Here is a 20,878-nt window from a genome sequence, read left to right as displayed (position 1 = left end):
GAAAGCCAACATGTCTGCACTGAGTTTCTTGAGAGTATGTATTTAGCATTCGTCAAAAAAAAAATGCCCTGTATAGAAAAGGTGTCTCTACTCTTTTAGCTTAAAGTTAATAGCCTCTTATTACATGTATTAACAGTTGCACCACCACAGGAGCTTGAACTAACCTGCATGCAAGGTTTTTATTAGAATCTGGGACCTGGGTACTAGCACCCATCTTGCACTGAGTACAGTACCTGCTATTGCTCAAAGGAGGTCTCAAGATCAAAAGCCAGACTATATATAGGGGTGCCTGCGCACTCTGTCACAAGGTCCCTTCTACTTTCAAACTTAATGGAAACCTGACACAAAAACATACCTGAGTCCATTTCTTGATTTGTCGCACAACAGGCGAGAAATAGTACAGAACATGACCATGTCAGGCAATTAACTCATACCATGTCAAATCATGTTATGTTACCGGTATGTAGTAATTTGTACTATTACTAATGTGGTCAATTAAATTGTCACACGCACTGGAAAGTTTTCACAGGGCTGCCGTAAAGGACATTCACCTGTACCAGCTGTTAACCCTGAGCTCACATTGTGAAGGAAATGAAAACTAGAATCAGTTTTTGATATATTGCAGGTGAAAATTAATGACAGCCCTGTTTAATGCTGGTTCTTTGGGTGTGTGCTTTGAATTAGTTCCAGATCGGCTAAATTTTTTTGTTGGGATAGAAGTGATATAAGGAAAATGGACAGTGATAGATTTTAATTACAAATATTGTTTTTGTGTAACGCTTTTCATTTATTTAATTTCACTCACTTTAAGATCTACACCATCCACTCAAGAGAATATCTTTTATATGTTAGTTTGTGCTTACAAGCTGTTTTCATTTCTAGGGACTTATCTTGTTCACTAAATAGTTTGGCTCATTTTTTCATGCTGCATAGATTTTTCGAAATCATTAGTGTTTTTAGGCGTTTAAGTTTCAGAAATTTGTATTTGTTCTGCAACATTAATTATTTAAGTGAAATTTAACAGAGTTGTTTTTGTGATTATGGCATGTATGTATTGCCTTGCGTATGTATGTACACTGTATATATATTTCCTGAATTTGGAAAGCACATTTTAGGTTCATGGAAGAATAATATTCCAAAAATCAACATGTTTATCCAATTAGAAATATACATCTCTATTCAAGAATTCTCATTATTTAGTGGAGAACAGTCATTTTCTGTTTATACAAAATAATGAAAAGCAGCAAAATGATACTTCGCTCAAGACCTCTACTTCTTTATAACAGCAAGGGAACTCTTACCCAAAGAACTCATCTTCTTTTGAAAAGATTCCTAAACCTTCTCTGGTGACGAAGAATCTAACTTGAAAGATCCTTCAACGAACACATAGTTTTATGATTAAAAGAATGATTTATTCTTTTGGAAAGAATCATGTGTTAGAGTCCGGTGTTTCGCTCTCTTCCATCTTCCACGATACAAAAAAACAACGACAGTCTTTTAACATTTGAAACTAATCCCGATCAGTGATTTGAGGAGCGACACAATCTGCTTTACAGTTCCACGTTACACAAATTCTAATCGAAAATCCCAACACTTGACAACACAGCCCGTTGGTAACATATTCAGCACAGATTTTTGTCCAGGCATATCGGTCCAACACGTCATATTGTCCCTTTTTCATTTCTAGGTTGGGATACCCTAATTTTGCCAAAGAAAATTGCATGCCATCGTGAAACAAATCCTCCACTCTCTCCGCCATTTTGGCGTTAGGCCTACGCCTGCGCAATGGTGTTCATGACAAGAATCTTGTCATTCGAGAGTCTCTCGTAACCCGACCCGCTGGTCAAGGGGAACGAAGACTCTGGGAACGAGATTGGAGGAGACTTCAACAATTAGGCCAAGGCAGCATCAGTTGTTGTTTTTTTTTAAAGAGGTGGAGTGTTTCAAGAAGAGTGTGATGATGATGATGATGATAATACCGATACCGATACCGATACCGATACCGACACTGATGATGATGATTGGAAGAATTGTAAGTCAAGTCAAATCGAATAAAATGATGTTTTCTTTTAATGAGAGGGGAAAACGGGAGTACCCTGAGAAAAACCTAGAGGAACATAGACGAGAAAAAGCAAACTCAACCTACTTATGACGACACCGAATCTGGGAATCGAACCCGGGACACATTGGTGGAAGGCGGGTGCTATCAACACTGATCCAACCTTGTTCCTCCCACTACAATATTAGTTTAATGATGGCTCATGCTCCATTATGGGTAAGAAGTAATGCCATTTTTTATTATGAAAGTGGACAATCGATTTGGTGCGTTGTTTTGCACTTTGATACTGATGGGGAAATAGTAGGAAAGGTTTGCTTAACTTTGAGCGAAAAATAAGGAACTTTCTCTCAAGTATAATGTAGTTAACTAGAATATTGTCATCATCATTATCCGCAGAAAAATACCCAAATAAAATATCCTTAATACGGTAGGTTTTTAGAGATTAACTTCTGTGATTTGAGGAGAATGTCACAGTTAACTCATTCCAAAAGGTGCTAACCTTACTACAGTAAAAAAGAAGAGCTCTATTGTAGTATTGTAATATGTTGAAGTATGTAGTGCAAATAGCTTGAATGCGTAGTGTAGCTTCGATGTTCTGTGTTTAGCATAGATAGGTAGCGTAGCGATATATAGCTCGAATGTATAGTCTAAAATTAAAGTGTAAACCAATAGAATGTTAAAAAATAAAAGAAATATAAAACCTTCCTCCACCCTGGTCCGCTCTTTCAATGCAACTGATGGCAGTCTACTCTCTCGAGTGACCATTCTTAATCCCATGAGTAGTAATTTCTCATGCAAGACTACGCTGGAAAGGCCTGGTTTCGCGAAAAATCAATCTAAAAATAACTCGATCTGTAAAAACGCCGTTCCACAAATAAAATGAAGTTGTACGCTCAAACCAATTCATGCTCTCCTAAATACTCCATAATTTTCTCTTAATAGAACTGGAAAAGCAGAAGCAGTTAGTGTTATCGTAGCCTCTTGATCATAAACAGAGAAACGTTTCTATCACCTTTGTTTACCGTAAGGTTAACACTTCTTTCATCCCTTCCAGCCACATTGACAGCACGACACTTGTAAATTCCACTGTCGTGAACTCGAGTGTTAAACACCAGTAAAGAGCCATCCTTCTGAAGTATTTTCCCTCTTGTTTTTTTAGTATCATCATCAAGAACTTCGAATTCAAGAGCGTGACTCGACGCATTGACAAACTCGTCATCGGGCATAATCCAGAGAAAAGTCGGCTCTGGGTAGCCCCTTGCGTGACAGCGAAGTGTCACGTTTTCCTCCGTGCCTGATGAAATCAGCGGATCACTCTTCCAAATATAGGGTGGAGCTGAAATCAATAGTGAAAAGTCAATGACGGCACCAGACATAAGTAGTGCGTTACCATTAAGGTGCTGGATGATTGCAAAAAACCAGCTTGCATTTCATTTGCATTATATTAAAAAACAAGAAGGCTCATTAACAAACAAAGGAACAAGCCGTTACTTTGTTTTGGGAGCAGCAACATGGTGGCCGTAACATCATGTGTGTCTTGAAAATGCATTCAAAATATTTTTCATAATTATAATTTTTTTACTTTACAGAAGACATATTTTCTCTATTTCAATTTAGAATCTCTTTGAATACTCTCTATAAGTTTTGAGGTTCTGGTAAATTTGAAATGGAAGCCCCCAGAAGGAAACATCTTCAAATAAAGCGGTTTGAGTTCGTTTTTAGCGGCGGCGTGCTTCATTTTTTTTAAATTCCGCAAAAAAAAAACAAAAAAAAAAAAAATTAAAACATATTACACGTAAAATCATTGCGATTTCACTTCTAACTGGCCGCACAAGGTGCGTAAATTTAACTAAACTGCTAAACCTTTGTCCAAAGGCTGAGTTAATGAAAAGCCTGCCGCACACGCTGAGGAAGAGCTGAGCAAACTGCCTCGCGAGGCGGTTTGTTCAGCCGTTTTCTCACCGTGTGCGGGGAATTTTTGGTGAGAAATTGGCCTCGCGAGGCCGTGAGGAAAAAATCAAACATGTTTGATATTTTTCGCCTCGCGAGGCAAATTCCTCATTGTGTGCGGCCATCGTGAGAATCGAGTTGAGCTTGGTCAATGAAGCATCCAATAAAAATACATGGCATTCTCACGTGACTTCAGTGACGTCGGAATTTCTTCCTCCGACACCATCCTGAACCACTGGAGTCACGTGAGTATGCCATGTATTTTCATTGGATGCTTGATTAAACCAAGCTCAGCACGATTCTCACGATGGCCGCACACATTGAGGAATGTGTCTCGCGAGGCCAAAAATATCAAACATGTTTGATTTTATCCTCACGGCCACGCGAGGCGAATTTCTCACCACAATTTACACGCACAAGTGAGGAAACGGCTGAGCAAACTGCCTCGCGAGGCAGTTTGCTCAGCTCTTTCCTCAAGTGTGCGGCGGGCTTTTAAAGACATTGGTCTTCCCTGAGATGACGTCACAGACTCCCACGCATTAACGCCGTGACAGATTTTTTTGTATTTTACTTTGTAACCGGAACGATAGAGCTACATTTAATTGGTACTAACATCTTCAAATTGATTTGAGACATTTAAGTAGTTAAATATGCCTGTTTAAAAATAACGTACTCAAACAGTTTTCATTCTCTTTTCATTAAGAAAATCAAGAAAGGAAAAAGGCGAGAAGTGGGCCACCTTGGACGACAAACTGAATTAAAGAAATGTGTATTTGAACTGCAAGTTATAGACAAAAGAGTGAAGTGATCGATCCGCGAATTTATCTGGGAAATTTATAGGTGCCAATGGCCGTGTTTTCACGAGCGGTCTTTCAGGTCACTTAGCGACTGACAACCGAAAATTCCGTGAAAACAGTTCCTTTCCCAAAACGCTTAAAGTTAAGCGACTCGGAAAAATTGCAATTGAATTCTAATTAATTTTAAGCCAGCAACCCAGGTAACTTAAGCGAGTGGGCAATTTCAAATCGGAAATACCACAGGCGTGCTGAGCTATTGTTATTATTGTTATTATTGCATTGGCTGCTCTCTCCTCATTTAATTTTACCGCTGAAAACACATATCATTTTTAAGTCGCTCAACGAAGTCTGCAAACAAACCACTTTCAGGGATGTTAAGCGAGACAACGGCTGTCGTGAAAACACGTCCTATATCCACACACACTTGTACGCATAATTTATGAAAAAAACAAAAGATTACTTTGAGAACATCACAGGGTCTGAAATGGGAAAACAAAACGTACAAGACAAAAAGATCTATTCTCCAGATGAGTGCGAGAATCATTTCAATCTTTCGTTAACTTTATTGACATAACAAAACGCTTGCTCTTTTTGATGTTGATATACCATAATTGACTGAAAGAGGTTGCTTGATTACCACTCTACTCCATTACACTACACGATATGAACAGGTATTTTAAACCAACTGGCATACCGTAACAAATTCGAAATCCATCCCCCAAATAACCCTTCGGGCAGGTACAGTTGTAGGAGCCGAGAGTATTGATACAAGTAGCTTTTTCGTGACATTCGTAAAAATCCGGCGATTGGCATTCATCAAAATCTGTTGAAAACAAAAAACAAAGATGTTTCAAATTGATACGGGATATTTAAAAAAATGATTATAAGACAATGGAGGTAGAAATAAGAAAATACCGCAATGGAGGCGTTCGTGAATGAAAGAGACAACCGTCAAGGAAAAAACCGCTTTAAAAACTTATTTCACGAAGGAGTGCACTTAGCAAATATTAAATGATTGAGTGAGTAAGAGAGTGCACCTCGCAATTGTTGATAGAGTGAGTGAGCGCACGAGTGAGTGATGAGTGATTGAGTGAATAAGTGCGCGATTCAGCAAGCGAATGAGTGAGTGAGCGATTGAGTGAATGAGAGAATGAGCGAATGAATTGATGAGTGATTGAATGAGTGAGTGAGTGAGTGAGTGAGTGAGTGAGTGAGCGATTGAGCGAATGAGTGAACACTGAAATATATCCTACATAACAAGTAAGTAATTTATTTCTCCTTTAACTGTGGGGAAACTAAAGATGATGATGACTATGATGATGACGTTGACGATGATGATAATGATGATGATGTTGATGACAACGATGATAATGATGATGACTATGACGACGATGACCATGGCGATGACGATGATGATGACTATAACGACAATAACGATGATGACGATGACAATAACGACGAACATGATGATGATGGCGACGAAGATGACGATAAAGATAATGATGATGATGCCTATGACAACGCTGATGACGATGATGATGACGATGACGATGATGATGACTATAACGACAATAACGATGATGACGATGACGGTAACGACGAACATGATGATGATGGCGACGAAGATGACGATAAAGATAATGATGATGATGCCTATGACAACGCTGATGATGATGATGATGACTATAACGACAATAACGATGATGACGATGACGATAACGACGAACATGATGATGATGGCGACGAAGATGACGATACAGATAATGATGATGATGCCTATGACAACGCTGATGATGATGATGATGATGACGATGACGATGATGATGACTATAACGACAATAACGATGATGACGATGACAATAACGACGAACATGATGATGATGGCGACGACAATGATGATAATGATGATGATGATGACGATGACAATGATGATGACACAGACATTCCTAAAAGGTCCATATTCAGGTAAACACTTTAAATTTACTCCAAGGTCTCATTTGTATTGGTTTTACTTTTCATTGGTTGAACAAACAAATTTTGTGACATGTTTTAGCAAATTACAGAGAGTAGCAATGGCAATCACCTACTTACTTTTGAAACTCAACAGAAAACTCTTAGATACTTGTTTTTAGCAAACGATTCGGCCTACGGCCTCAGCTGGCTGCAATATTTCTCATAATGCCATGTGCCTCAGTAATTATCCATTAACTAACTGGCATACCGTGACAAATTCGAAATCCATCCCCGAAATAACCCTTCGGGCAGGTACAGTTGTAGGAGCCGAGAGTATTGATACAAGTAGCTTTTTCGTGACATTCGTAAAAATCCGGCGATTGGCATTCATCAAAATCTGTTGAAAACAAAAAACAAAGATGTTTCAAATTGATACGGGATATTTAAAAAATGATGATAAGACAATGGAGGTAGAAATAAGAAAATACCGCAATGGAGCCGTTCGTGAATGAAAGAGACAACCGTCAAGGAAAAAACCGCTTTAAAAACTTATTTCACTAAGGAGTGCACTTAGCAAATATTGAATGATTGAGTGAGTAAGTGAGTGCACCTCCATATTCAGGTAAACACTTTAAATTTACTCCAAGGTCTCATCGGTATTGGTTTTACTTTTTATTGGTTGAGCAAACAAATTTGGTGACATGTTTTAGCTAATTACTGAGAGTAGCAATGGCAATCACCTACTTACTTTTGAAACTCAACAGAAAACTCTTATATAATTGTTTTTAGCAAACGATTTTGCCATTTAAATGTACCTGTTAGCGTAACTGACTCGTTGTCCACTTGGAAGTTCCCCAACACCCCTTCGCCGAGAATATCATTGGCAACGTCGTGCACTTGGTTCGGGTCGATATTGCCTTGCAAGTGCATCTCTAGTAACATCACCACATTCACGCTACCATTACTAATAACACAAGACATAACAATAACAATAATAATATAACAACATACTACTACTAATACTACTACTACTACTACTACTACTACTACTACTACTACTACTACTACTACTACTACTCCTAATAATCATCATCATCATCATCATCATCATCATAAGAAACTGTAGCAAACACTGCTAAAGAGTGCTCAATACACGTTTGTGTAGAGCGGTGTATAGAATTAAATGACTAAATGAAAATACACAAGATTCCCTGCGACTCTGAGTTTCGTGCGTATGCACTCATCAGGCAGATTTAATGAAGAACAGACTTATTAGCTAGCTATATATACATATTTACGATGAGTAGAACAATGGGGTCCTGATTACAATGGGTGAGAAGGGCGGAACTGGGGGTGTGGTGTAAGACTGGCTGAGCTAAAACAAGCGCAATACAATAGCTATTGTGTAGGATAAGCCTTAATTGTTCTTGAGATAAAACTTGTTTTCATGTCGGCATTTGGATACAAGCTCGGATCGTTTGTTCAGTAGATTGTTGTTGCTGCGTTTAATTATATGAAGTTTTTCTGCTAAGCATAAATCACATCTTTTGCTTGAATTGTGATAGGGGCGGGCTCTTGCAATGATAGACCATGTAGTTGTAAAGCTGGTGTTGCTGTCTTTGAGTTGCCAGATGTATTTTGATAATTCAGTGCTATTAGAAAGTTTCCTGTGGGTGAATGTTGACTTGTGTTGAGTGTATCTTTGTTTAAAAGTTCCTTCAGTCAATCCGATGTAGTTCTTGGTAGTGGTTTGATTGGCTGTCGTAGAAGTTATTTGTGCATTATAGATCAGGCTGGTGGTTAAGCATTTATTGCCGAGAGGGCAATTTTGTTGATGTTGTTATTTGATAAGATCTTCTTGTTATGCTTGTTTATTATGGCTCCCATATTCTCCATACAGCTGTAACTTACTTTGATGTTGTTCATGTTGAAAAGGGTGTGATACTTGTGTTGTTGAGGGAAGTGTTTAGATTGTAATGCAATGGCAATGCGTGGATTAAAATGCGTGGATTAAAAAAGACAACAGCTCTTTTGACGTGACAATGGGCAGTTATGACGGCGCGGAGGTTTGTGAGCTTGTTGGCCTGTTCATCCTAAACGGCTTAGGTAGCACTTACGGAAAAGAAAACATCGGACTTTATAGAGACGACGGGCTGGCAGTATTCAAAAACACCACGGGACCACAGGCAGACAGAATAAGAAAGGACATCACGAGGCATTTTAAAACTCATGGACTGAACATCACAATCCAAACTAACCTCAAGATCGTCAACTTCCTCGATGTCACATTCAACCTCAACAACGGAACGTATTATCCCTACAGAAAGCCTAACGACCACCCTCTATATATTAACGTTGAATCCAACCACCCTCCCAACATCATCAAGCAGCTACCCGACTCCATCAGCTGTAGAATCTCTGACATTTCCTGCAACGAAGAAGAATTCAACAAAGCTAAGACTGCCTATGACGACGCCCTCAAATCCAGTGGATACACAGCAAGCCTTTCCTACAACAAACACAGACAAAATGATCGACCAAGTAGAAACCGCAAGCGTAACATTCCCCTTTTAACAGCAGCGTGAAGACTAACATCGGCAAAACCTTCCTTAAGGTCGTATCTAAACTCTTCCCTCAACAACACAAGTATCACACCCTTTTCAACATGAACAACATCAAAGTAAGTTACAGCTGTATGGAGAATATGGGAGCCATAATAAACAAGCATAACAAGAAGATCTTATCAACATCAACGACAATGGCGGCAAACTATGTAACTGCAGATCCCAACAAAATTGCCCTCTCGACAATAAATGCTTAACCACCAGTCTGATCTATAATGCACAAATAACTTCTACGACAGCCAATCAAACCACTACCAAGAACTACATCGGATTGACTGAAGGAACTTTTTGACAAAGATACACTCAACACAAGTCAACATTCACCCACAGGAAACTTTCTAATAGCACTGAATTATCAAAATACATCTGGCAACTCAAAGACAGCAACACCAGCTTTACAACTACATGGTCTATCATTGCAAGAGCCCGCCCCTATCACAATTCAAGCAAAAGATGTGATTTATGCTTAGCAGAAAAACTTCATATAATTAAACGCAGCAACAACAATCTACTGAACAAACGATCCGAGCTTGTATCCAAATGCCGACATGAAAACAAGTTTTATCTCAAGAACAATTAAGGCTTATCCTACACAATAGCTATTGTATTGCGCTTGTTTTAGCTCAGCCAGTCTTACACCACACCCCCAGTTCTGCCCTTCTCACCCATTGTAATCAGGACCCCATTGTTCTACTCATCGTAAATATGTATATATAGCTAGCTAATAAGTCTGTTCTTCATTAAATCTGCCTGATGAGTGCATACGCACGAAACTCAGAGTCGCAGGGAATCTTGTGTATTTTCATTTAGTCATTTAATTCTAATAATAATAATAATAATAATAATAATAATAATAATAATAATAATAATAATAATAATAATAATAATAATTGTAGTGATAGGAGCCCTTGGAAGTGTCACCAAAGGATTTGATAGGTGGATTGGAAAGCTAGGGACCCCATTCAATGTTGGAGTAATGCAAAAAACTGCCTTGTTGGGAACTGCAAGGATATTGAGGAAAGTGTTGGAAATGTGAAGAAGAGATAATTCTGTTAGCCTTTGGTCATTTGTTATGACTCGCCTAACAAGAAAAGACAGCATTGGCAACAGCCAGAACATGATGTTGAAACTTTATAATAACAATAATAATAATAATAATAATAATAATAATAATAACAATAACAATAATAATAATAAGTCTAGATCTTGTGATAAAATTGATTAAAAAGACAAACGCAACTAGATTCATTTGACAACATTTCGACATCGTCCGATGTCATCGTCAGGCAATGAATTTTAATCGGATGAAGCATAACTTATAGTGCAAGAACAACAGAACAATAGAACAATATACAATAGTACGCTAACAATAAATGTGAAATCTATGTAAATAGTTTTGCCCTGACAGAGTCTGACTGCACATTAAGTGATGGTTTTAATTCTTTGATGTAGAACATCTCATGAATTAAGCAATCAAATTTCGATGCGCATTTCTTTAAGACACTAAAACTCGCCGCTGGGGGTGCTGTTGTTAGGCCATGATCTGCTAGGCGATGCCTCCCGATAGCTGAGTATCTATGTTCCTCAATTCGTTGATGCAAGTGACGAGCTGTATAGCCAACATAGCTCGCATCACACGAGCCACATTGAAATTTGTAGACGACTAGTTGTTGGCTGACTAAAGATGGTTTGGGCTCACGGAATTTAAGGACATCCTCGAGCTTGCGGCTGACAAAAACTGGCTGTAGATCTATAGAGCTCTTTCAACTGTTCATGTTTGCTGAACAGTTGAAAGAGCTCTCCTTCAATGAGGATGACATCTTGGTTTCGTATGATGTGACGTCACTATTCACGAATGTACCGCTTGACTACACGTTAGACCTGCTTGTGGAAAAAGCCTTTAAGGACAACTGGTTCTGTGCGACATATGATCTGACCATCTCTAAACAAGATCTTTTTGAACTGCTAAAAATCGCCACCAAAGACCAGCTATTTCAGTTTAATGACAATCTATACCTACAAACTGACGGAGTTGCTATGGGCTCCCCGTTAGGGCCCCTATTAGCTAATGTATTCCTGTGTCATGTGGAGGAGATGCTAGAACAACAAGACAAACTCCCGCCATTCTACAGACAATACGTAGACGATACCTTGGTTGTCATAAGAGATGTAGCTGAAGCAGAACAGTTCCTAATTACGCTAAATAGCTGTCATCCATCTATTCAATTTACAATGGAGCTAGCGGTAAACAACACACTACCCTTCCTTGGCATGCTTTTGATGAAACAAAGAAGTAAGATTACCACAAGCGTATACAGAAAAACTACCAACAAAGGCCTCTTGTTGCACTACCAGAGTCATGTGGACAACAAATACAAGAAATCTCTACTCAAGACAATGCTTCACCGGGCGTACAGTCTGTCCTCAACGACCGAGCTGTTTGAAAAAGAATGTGAAAACATAAGATCAATTTTTCACAAGCTACGATACCCGTCTGAATTGATTGAGGCAACCATCCGTAACTTTATCAATACATCAGATGTTGAATCACAATCTACCAGCAATAATAATAAAAACACCATTAGAATCGTCTTGCCATTTCTTGACCTAAAACCAGCCGATATTATGAAGCGCCAACTTACTCAGCTAAATAAGAAACTGAATATAGATCTACAGCCAGTTTTTGTCAGCCGCAAGCTTGAGGATGTCCTTAAATTCCGTGAGCCCAAACCATCTTTAGTCAGCCAACAACTAGTCGTCTACAAATTTCAATGTGGCTCGTGTGATGCGAGCTATGTTGGCTATACAGCTCGTCACTTGCATCAACGAATTGAGGAACATAGATACTCAGCTATCGGGAGGCATCGCCTAGCAGATCATGGCCAAACAACAGCACCCCCAGCGGCGAGTTTTAGTGTCTTAAAGAAATGCGCATCGAAATTTGATTGCTTAATTCATGAGATGTTCTACATCAAAGAATTAAAACCATCACTTAATGTGCAGTCAGACTCTGTCAGGGCAAAACTATTTACTTAGATTTCACATTTATTGTTAGCGTACTATTGTATATATTGTTCTATTGTTCTATCGTTCTTGTACTATAAGTTATGCTTCATCCGATTAAAATTCATTGCCTGACGATGACCTCGGACAATGACAATGACAATGACAATGACAATGACAATGACAATGATAATGATAATGAAAACGATAATGATAACGATAATGATAATGATAATGATAATGACAATGATAATGATAATGATGATGATAATAGTAATGATTCAGTTCAACCAAAAGAAAATCAACACGAGCAAAGAGAGAAACGCCCTGGACAGGGACATTCTTACAGCCTTTTGGGACCGAAATAGGTTACTTGTCCTGCCATTCATAGAACAACTGCTTTAACAACATACCGCTTTTTCATGGCACAATGCCGCCGAGATACTACAAAGGCGCTTTGACCGCAAAAAATACCCATATCTCATTATTTTATTGGCAATCTTTCAGAAAGATTACCCAAACTTTCACAAGAAGCCTTAAATGTTAACAAACGTACATTAAGAGAGATTATCAAGGAAAAAACATCGCCAACACTTTGTAATACTTAATTTGTAATATGACGTTAATACTGGGTTTTAGAAGCCCACAATAGGGAAGATATCGTTGACGTCGCCTATTGTCATTAATGTGCCAACCAGACCCTCATTGGCTGTCGAAACAAAGGGTCTTTTGTGGTTGTGGTTGGCACATTTGAAAAGCAATGTTTGCAAACAGATATCTTCCCTACAACGATAGCGGATGCCCAACTTGTTTTGTTGGTCTTTTTTTGTTTGTTTGTTTGTTTGTTTGTTTTTTTGCTGACGATTCGTGAACGAATTGTCAGGTTACAAGAAGATCAAACCAACATACCTGAAATCAAGGACCTTGGCTGCTAAGAAGTAATTCCCTAGTTCGGAAGTTCGGAATTGCTTCTCCATCTAGAATCAACAGAGAAAATGACTACGATTACCAATCTAGTCACGCAAAAAACTCTGCAGCATTGGTTATACTTGCACTGGGCATAATATCAGTGATAGAGTTCTTTAGGGCTAGTAATAGAATTATGGCGCAGTAATGATTGGGGGACAGGCATGAGTAATTGACTGGTCAATTATCCTTGAGATTTTGACCGACTTTGAGCCGCGGTAATGGACTCCGCTATTACGAGGTCTTCACAGGTTCCAATCCCGTTTAAGTCTTTGACACCATGCATTCCGGCAATAAGCGCGAGAGTTGTATGAGGTATCGTATCGGATGCTGTACAAATGTCCTTGCATAGCGGTAAAAAGTCATATATGGTATCAAACCATTGTAACTCTATTTCAAATTCACCCCCTAGACGGCCTTGTTAGTTCTTTGTAATAACTATTATCTAGTGATCATTTGTGCCAATACCTCCTGTTCCAAATCTGAAGACAGAGTTTTAAACATGGCTGATGTTCTGTCTGTAAGTTCAGGGGAAAATTCCTCGCTCGTTACGCTGAAGGACATCTTAAAGTTAGTGGTTCTTGAGCCTGAAAAACAAAACAAAACAAAACAAAAAAACAGGTATTCGGTATTCATAATACGTTTTATCTACGACGGCGACGTCGACAAAAACTTCATCTCAAAATACTCAAAATATAACTTTCTACTATAGAAATCCCTCGCGATTATTCTATCTCGTTTAGGTTGAACAGTGTGAGAGACGTATCCTAAAATAAATGACGGACGAGCGGTTTCAGATTAAAAGTTCACATTTGTATGCTCCAGTTGCGAAGTTTTTGTGATGGTAATTAGTTCTACTTTACATATGAATGGAAACTAATTTTCACAACGAAAACTTCGCACTTAGACTCGCTTTGAAGAGGAGGCAGACATGAACTTGGAAATGGCCTATTCTTGGTTTGCATCCACGTGATGAGACGGCCATGTTGGTGTACAAAACAATAGAAAATGGCCCCACAAGTTTTGCATAATAATAGAATCAAATTCCCGAAAGGCATTTTACTGCATTGTTCTGTAAACCAACATGGCCGCCGTGACGTCAGAGGCAAACCATCACTTGTGAAAGCTACAAATATTGGTGGACGAAAAGAGGAAGCTAAAAGGGACTTTAAGATCTACAACGGCGACGTCGCCGAAAAAGGTCACCTTCGTAAATTATTATATGGCTCTGTCTCACAAGGACTGGGAACTACCAAAGTCACGAGTTTGTTTGGCTGAAATCGATATTGACCGCGGTCTAGATTTTCCCACTCAGACCGGCATCTAAACCGGTAATGTGTTTTGCGGTGAAAAAGCCGCAAACTAAAATGCAAAAATATTCCGTATTTTCTTCTAACAATACTTATTTTACGGAAGTGCAGAATTAAGTTAAGCTCATCGCCACTCATCGCCGTTCGCAGGCAAAATGTCAGTTAGTACAAACCAGTTACATTAAACGAATTAAATTGTTCTTGTTTGCCATATAATAAACATCTTATTAACCGAGCTAGCTTAGTCAGTCTTTATGGGAGAATCTTGACCACCGTCGCGTGTACAGACCTCACTGCGTTCGGTTTGTACTCACGACCTCGGTCAACATTCTCCCATACAGACCTCCCGCTCGCTTAATAAGAGATAATTATTCGCGATTAGTCGATCTCGTTCAGGAAGTACAACGTGGGAGAAGTATCCTAAAAACAAATTGGTACGAGCAGTTTCAGAGTAAAAATAGAGAATGAATGATTCACATTTGTACGCCCGCGTTGTCGTCAAAACAGTAAATTACTTGGCGTTTTCACGTCGTTGTTGTGAAGAGTACCGCACGAATATGTGCTAAAATTCGTGCCACACGAGCAGCACGATTATTTTTCCTCTTTTAACCAATGATATTGTTGTTTTGTCGCGTTCTCGATGACGACCGACCGCGTCGTAGATCGTAAAATCCCTATTAAGAGAAAAAGCACGTCGGCGGTGACGTAACTATAACTGCTTGGGGCTTAGTCGAATGGAAACTTGAATTCTGGGATAGATGACAGCTACGTAGAGGGGGTCATTGCGTCAACTCCCAATGATTTGAAAATGCCAACAAGTAAATACATTTTAGGTTTGGAATGAATTGGAATAATTCGATAAAACTGGGAGCAGTGGTAGCAGCATATTATTCCATTTTTACAAGCACAATCGGCTCAACCCTAAACGTTATTAAGTGGCCGTCTAAGAGGACTCGACTTCCTTTTTGCGTTGGCGCATAAAGTTTGAAGCTGAGGACTGGGACGAATTGGGAATCATCGGTGGCATTGAAATGTCAAAACTCCCTGGGAAATTTCTTTGGAATGAGAGGCACTTGCACTGGTTCCAGTTAGGTCGGGCAATCAAATTCTATTTTGTCATTTGTGTGCCTTAATTAGAGAACGTGATTCGGCGGGTATGATGTTGTGGATATTAGTATTGACAATTGATTATGCAAGAAATTATGCTCAAAATCCAAAATTAGGCTACCAGATTCCAAAATTATGTCAAGGAAATGACACTCATACCCATTTGGTACACATAATATCGATTCAGAAGTAAATTATTACATTATTTAGCATGTTTCTCAAAATGTGCTATTTTTGATACATTGTCTTGACTGCATCTGGTTTACCATGCTTGGCTATTTTGTCAATAATGATAGCGTTCCCGGTAGTTCCAAATCCCAAGTCCACTAAATAGGGTAATTGTCACGTTCTCTAAAAAGCACTTAAAAACAAGAATGCAATAAATTCCTCTTAGTTCAAATGCTTTAGCACGTGCAAAACTCGTCTAATTATGCTTGAGAAGTGCTGTTTTGAAAAATTATGCTCGTTTTGCTCTAATTATGCTAAAAATTATGCACAATCTGCTCAACCCTAATAATATTACGCGAAATGAAAGCGACGAATAAATACCAACTCTAAAAATTGATTGGCTTGAATTTCTATGGCAGGAAGTAGGACAAGTTGCTCTATAATTCATTCCAAAGGTGGAAAAGAGAGTCGACACAAATGGGAGCGCAAACAGTGAACTCCGCGAGGCAACGCCCTTTTACTGCAAGCCAAACATACTGGCACTTCATGCTTCCATAGAGTTAGTCAAAGGATAATACACACAAACGCACGCGAACACTTCTTTTCATAAAGGAGATAGGGAGAGGTCGCATGGAGGCTCCCGCGTACTCGAGTCCTTCAGTTATATAACTCCCACTAGCAAAAATACTAGTGTGAAATTGCCTCCATCACCCCCCTACCCCCCTCCTCCACCCCTCCATCCCTTCCCCTGCGGCGAAACAAACACTCTAGCATGCTAGGATATTGATTTCATACCAAAATGAGGGTCGCTCGTTGCTTACACGGTAACGCGACGAGCTTTCCTACCACAATGACGTTCTTGATTCAGTGCAGCTTCTCGCGCAGGAATGAGTCATTCTGGTATATTATTTTCCGGTGGTACCAGGTTAAAAAATTTAGATCCACGAAAGAAAACTGGCGCGCAGTCGCGTCGGTATAAAAGTGCCCAGGTATGTAGAAATCCACCCCTAAAGCTGCACAATTCTTCATGTAACCTGTTCTGCAATGGAATTGTTAACTTATTACTTTAACTTACCTCTCGGAATGAGTGTAATCATTTGAGTTACCACCATATTTTTATGACACTTGTCTTTTACCATCCACACACGCTCCAACTTTGCTTCGCCCCTGGAGCAATCCCCTACGGACATATCGGCGATAAATGTTATATTGACTCGTCGCTTGCAAGCATCAAATTCCTGGTTAATCTCGCCGGTAAAAGTTGGGTCCAGATATTTCTTGTCTCTGCAAGTCAGAGTTATGTTACTTTGAAAAGTAAGAACGGGTTTGCCCTGGTTAATGATAGTAATCCGCTGATTGTATTTTATTTCATTCAAGCAACCGTCTTTCACTATCCAACTACGTGTGAAATTTTGCTGACAACCTCGAACCTTCCTCGAACTCTCATTGTGCCAAATTGATGCATTACCCCGTGCTGCGCATATACCTTGTGATTCGCTTACTCCAATCTTTGGAAAGAATCCAGGATTTCGCGGATCAGCCACATTGGATGACGCGCTGCACGTGAACAAAACTTTATCCCCTGGCCATGTAACATCTATTGGACGTGTGACCAAGTCTTCATCTACGGAGCCGTCTCCATCATCATCTCGCCCGTTTGCAAGTTCCTCGTCCGTTTTTCCATCACAGTCATTGTCTACTTTGTCACCCCCAATCGTTTTTGTTCTTACACATTCCGGTTTTAGGCCCAAGTCGTACTTGAAACCTGCTGGAAAGGAAAACCGGAAATCCAACTTCTGCCCGTATACAACAGCCGTAAAATTCTCTAGGGGATTATTATGAAAGATGTGGTACAACCCACTGCGACTTAAATTTAGAGAAACTTGTGAAAAGCCGCTTGGAAGTGTATTCCATTTCATAGGCACGTCTTTACGTGGACCTCGAACGCGTAGATTGCTTCGTGAGTGTGTTTGCGTAACTACATTCACAAAGCTTCCATCACCATCCACCCCCGATCCATCGCCCTCGACATAAACGGAGAAGTCATTAGAAGACCAAATTGTTGAGGGTACAATACTCATTGTTGGGCTCTTCTCTTCGCTAAATTTGGTATACTGCACTATGAGACTTGGCTGACTGGTGGATATCTCCAAAGACTGATTCCAAAGCGCCTCAACCACATGACTTTGTAATTTTTGAAGTATCTTAATGAATTTCCTGTTAATACGAAGGTCTGTGTTATTTTGTGTGGCAATGATATGGAAAAAGTCGCCATTGGGGCAATTCGGCGTTGGACTAGTTATAAAGTGCTGCCCCCAAAATTAACAGGGGGTATTTGCTCTATAAGCTGATTGCACACTCGAGGGCCATAACGGTCATATTGTACCCATGTACAATCATTCCCTGAGAATACAGCTATGGGTTTAGATGAACGCACTTCAGTGCCGGTGAGATTTGAGGCACCCAGGACCTGAAAGACATCCAGAGCATTTAGGGTGACGTCTATTACATCTCCATCACCATAGTATTTTTCCCCATACCAAACGCTTCCATCGCCTTTGCTCCCAGTTTTAAGGGAGAACGAGACCACCGTGTTATCTTCTTTGGCTGTTACCTGTATAATAGCATTTGATATCGGGAAATACGTAGCCACGATATAGTACGTATGAAGAACATCCACAGGCAACACAAGAAATGCCTCGCCTCTACCATCGTCGGCTTTTACAAGTCCATGCACAGTTATTGGTTTGTCCGAGGTGAGGCGAATACCTTTGTTCTCGATTCCGGTCAAGCCCCCCATGCGCAGGTCACCAGGAAGTGCTATTTCTCGAATTTTCCCGGGGAATACGTCATATTGTTGTTGACTGGAGCCACTTTGGTTCAGAAAAGGGACCTCGAGTCGAACTATTGAGTTTTCATAAGACGAAATGTACAAAACATTCGTTCCCTTGAAACTACCAAAGGCAGGATGTAGACTGGCAAAACTGATTATAAATTCTGTTCCTCTGTGGTCGATGAAATCTGAAAAACATACATAAAAAAAAATATAAAATGAAGTGATATTTTTCATGATCCTCAAAGGTCCGCCATAAAGACCATAATCGTTCCCGGAGGGAGTACCAGGAGCCCAGTCAGTACTAATAAGGCTGTGAATGATCGGAGTTCAAAGCGTTTTGAACAAAACAAAATGGCTATCTTTGTTTTGTTCTGTTTGCCTTCAACCTTGGATATTTTGACAAAATATAACCGAAGAAATAACGAAATACTGATTATTTTCAGTCAGAATGGATTAATTTTCGGATTACTCGGATGTTTTCCGAGTATGTCCGAGTCATAATCGTTAAATACCAATCAAATTATTCATTTAACTGAATTTACAATCACCTTTACCAGAAAGAGGAAATTAAAGTACAGCATTAAAACTGAAATATTTGGTATGATGAAGGTGACCGATAGTGAGACACTTATGACAACGTTAACGTAAACGTCACAAAACAAAGAAACCAACAGCATTCCATGCATTCATCCTCACCTTACAGTCAAAAATGTCATTCTCAAAAACTTTTAAATTCTCCCGATCTCCCGGCAATGATCTCAAAACTAAACACATTTTTAAAATTAAGGGGAGTCAGGATGGCTTCATCAAAATCGACTCTAGCTAGATCAGTAACATCCGGGCGGATACCCTCGTATAGGGTTAACCTCTGGTATCTCTCTCTTTCATTGTATAGGAATGAATAAAGTTGGTATTATTAGGGACCTTAAGATCTACGACGGCGACGTCGACGAAAACGTAACCTCAAAACACAGGTAACCCAGGCTCACTGTGTGTAGGTAAATATAGAGAACATATGAGGCGAAGTTTAGGTCTGAAAATTTGCTAGAAAATGGAAATAAAAATCGATAAAACTTACCATGTGGTGAGCTGTTGTTGTCTTTAATACGTACACGAAGTTTCGAGGAAAATGGTCCCCGTTCACCTTCCTTCATGATATAGTGACAAGGTAAGAGACGGAAGCCAGCTTATGGACTCCGATCGACCCAAAACAAGCACGATTTTTTTTTTTGGAGGGAGGGGAGTCCCAGATTGCTCAGTGACTTTTGTTTTTAGCAATGTGGGACTCCCCTCCCTCCAGAACTTATTGAACTCGTCACCAGGCGTCTAGAGGTCAGTGCCATATTGAATTGGACACTTCGCGAGTACAACGCTTTCTGGCCGCCATTTTAGCAGGTTAACTTACGCGTTTTACGGAGTCTGGTGGCTTCGCGTTGCTACCTGGAGATGCTTCAGTGGATTCATGGTTTAGAGAAATTCATGTTCCACGAGCCTGGCGTGTTTATTTAGCGACTGGATTCGATTTTCGCGAAAAAAATCGTGCTTGTTTTGGGTCGATCGGAGTCCATAAGCTGGCTTCCGTCTCCTACCTTGTCACTATATTATGAAGGAAGGTGAACGGGGACCATTTTCCCCGAAACTTCGTGTACGTATTAAAGAGAACAACAGCTCACCACATGGTAAGTTTTATCGTTTTTTATTTCCATTTTCTTGCAAATTCTCTGACCTAAACTTCGCCTCATATGTTCTCTATATTTACCTACACACAGTGAGCCTGGGTTACCTGTGCCCAAAATAGAACTTGGCTCTAGTAAATGTCTTCCGCGATTATTCCATCTTGTTCACGTCGTACAATGTGGGCGAAGTATCCTAAAAATAAATTGGCATAAGCGGTTTCAGACTGAAAATAGAGAATGAAAGATTCTCTGTTGCATGCTCACGTTGTCGTCAAAACCTAAAATTTAGTGATTTTACGTCGTCGTCATGCAGAGAACCGCAAAAATATGAGCTAAAATCCGTGCTGCACGTGCAGCACGATTATTTATGCTCTTTTAACCAATGATATCATTGTTTTTTGGCGTTTTCGTCGACGTCGTCGTCGTAGA

At 39.6% G+C, this 20,878-nt stretch overlaps 1 protein-coding gene and 1 pseudogene across 1 annotated transcript in view; both read right to left on the bottom strand.

Annotated features, from left to right (window-relative positions):
- Positions 1-20,878, bottom strand: part of LOC138024559 (uncharacterized) — a 169,732-nt gene that overhangs the window by 38,836 nt on the left and 110,018 nt on the right. The gene's annotated exons all lie outside the window — the stretch shown is intronic.
- Positions 1-20,878, bottom strand: part of LOC138024558 (uncharacterized) — a 52,141-nt pseudogene that overhangs the window by 11,948 nt on the left and 19,315 nt on the right.

Source organism: Montipora capricornis, chromosome 11 (assembly GCF_036669925.1).
Source record: "Montipora capricornis isolate CH-2021 chromosome 11, ASM3666992v2, whole genome shotgun sequence".
NCBI classification, from domain to species: domain Eukaryota; kingdom Metazoa; phylum Cnidaria; class Anthozoa; order Scleractinia; family Acroporidae; genus Montipora; species Montipora capricornis.
Note: the sequence above shows the minus strand (reverse complement) of the source record. Positions and strands in the feature narration are given on the sequence as shown.